The following is a 2500-nucleotide window of genomic DNA, read 5'->3' on the forward strand; positions in this document are numbered from 1 at the left end:
GTTAAGGCACAACTTGGGTTAGGTTAAGGCACAACTTGGGTTAGGTTAAGGCACAACTTGGGTTAGGTTAAGGCACAACTTGGGTTAGGTTAAGGCACAACGTGGGTTAGGTTAAGGCACAACGTGGGTTAGGTTAAGGCACAACGTGGGTTAGGTTAAGGCACAATGTGGGTTAGGTTAAGGCACAATGTGGGTTAGGTTAAGGCACAACGTGGGTTAGGTTAAGGCACAATGTGGGGGTAGATTGCGGTACAAATTGCATTACATTGCGGTGCAAATTGCATTACATTGCGGTGCAAATTGAGTTACATTGCGGTGCAAATTGAGTTACATTGCGGTGCAAATTGAGTTACATTGCGGTGCAAATTGAGTTACATTGCGGTGCAAATTGAGTTACATTGCGGTGCAAATTGAGTTACATTGCGGTGCAAATTGAGTTACATTGCGGTGCAAATTGAGTTACATTGCGGTGCAAATTGCGTTACATTGCGGTGCAAATTGCGTTACATTGCGGTGCAAATTGCGTTACATTGCGGTGCAAATTGCGTTACATTGCGGTGCAAATTGCGTTACATTGCGGTGCAAATTGCGTTACATTGCGGTGCAAATTGCGTTACATTGCGGTGCAAATTGCGTTACATTGCGGTGCAAATTGAGGTAGGTTAAGGTGCAACACAGGTTAGGTTAAGGTGCAACATAGGTTAGGTTAAGGTGCAAGATGGGTTAGGTTAAGGTGCAAGATGGGTTAGGTTAAGGTGCAAGATGGGTTAGGTTAAGGTGCAAGATGGGTTAGGTTAAGGTGCAAGATGGGTTAGGTTAAGGTGACATAGGTTAGGTTAAGGTGACATAGGTTAGGTTAAGGTGACATAGGTTAGGTTAAGGTGACATAGGTTAGGTTAAGGTGACATAGGTTAGGTTAAGGTGACATAGGTTAGGTTAAGGTGACATAGGTTAGGTTAAGGTGACATAGGTTAGGTTAAGGTGACATAGGTTAGGTTAAGGTGACATAGGTTAGGTTAAGGGGACATAGGTTAGGTTAAGGTGACATAGGTTAGGTTAAGGTGACATAGGTTAGGTTAAGGTGACATAGGTTAGGTTAAGGTGACATAGGTTAGGTTAAGGTACAAACTGGGTTGTGTTATGGTACACATTGCGTTGTAGTACAGTACACGTTAGGTTTGGGTACGGTACACAATGTGGTATGGGATGGCGTGTTGTGGGGGGGAGGGGGGGGGGGGGAGGTTCGTTGATATCGACCGTAGGACGTGGATGCCCGAGGCAGCGTCAGTGTGTCAAAGGAGTTATGTCACGTCGGGATGCGCTTTTCGCCAGTGAGAGGGGGCGAGCCGTGTCTGTGGTTGCGGCAGACCTGTGTGTTTCATTCCTGCCAGTGTGTTTGTGCTGTAAGACGAGGCAGTGTGGTGGTGATGGGTGCACCCCTGTGTAGGACATGTGTGGGTGTTGGTGGCTTCTCTGAGCAATTGTGGTTGTCGGACGAGTGGGGTATTCTGTTTTATGATTGGACCTCCCGGTCTGGTTATCATAGCGTAGTTGGTGTACTGTGGCGGATAGGATGCACCGGACGTTGGTCCATGCTGGTGCTTAGTAGTTGTATCTGTGTCTGTTACAGGCAGAGAGTAGTGTGTGATAGAGTGTGTGGCTGACGTGTGGTTCATTTTGTGTGTACGGACGTTCAGCATGTATAGGGGCATTTGCGTATATAATCTATCATAATCTATCTATGTGGGCCTGCATAGTTTACTGAGCAGTGCTGTGAGGTGACTGAACTACGAGTGACGTACTGATTTACAGCGGAATGATTGCCTTGTACCAAAGATGGAGTATCGGCTCTACGACAGCGTTGGCACCGCAGGAAATGGTCTCGTAAAACGGCCCTCCCACCGTCATCGTTGTGAGGGGTAGGGACCGCCTATATTCTGAGAGGAGCCCTGTTTGCCACTGGGCGTGGGGTCTCGCATCCTGCGGTTCAGTGCCCCCAGGGAAGCGCGCGGAGGTGGTGCTGCTGCTGCTGCTGCTGTAGCAAGCGAGCTACTTACAGCATGTATAGGGACAGCGGGAATATGGCATATTCGATATAACTCTTCATGAAACGCAAGATATAGGGGCGGATTGCACGTTACGAGTGCGGGAAGAGTCCGCCGTTCATCCGCTGGAGTTGCGATTTGGGCGGTTGGGGTGGGGCACGTGCGGGTGCGGGTGGAGCGATTGTCGGTCGACGACTTCGTGCGACGCAGGCACAGGCGTTGGGGCTCCTGTGGTGGGCAGATGATGCAGGGTTTGTGGGTGGCGTCGGAAAATGGGCACTGTGGGACCTAGCGATGTCGTAGTCGGCGTGGCGTCTCATAGATGGCGGTATCATCGGTGCAGCAGGTCATGTTGCGGGGGACCTGCAGGTGGCGGTATTTTTGTTTGTGGTGCGCTCGACATGGTGGACGTAGTGTCGTCCGATTCGCGTAGATGGAGCTATTGCATGTGGTTT

The sequence above is a fragment of the Schistocerca cancellata genome, unplaced genomic scaffold (assembly GCF_023864275.1).
Source record: "Schistocerca cancellata isolate TAMUIC-IGC-003103 unplaced genomic scaffold, iqSchCanc2.1 HiC_scaffold_461, whole genome shotgun sequence".
In the NCBI taxonomy this organism is placed as follows: Eukaryota; Metazoa; Arthropoda; class Insecta; order Orthoptera; family Acrididae; genus Schistocerca; species Schistocerca cancellata.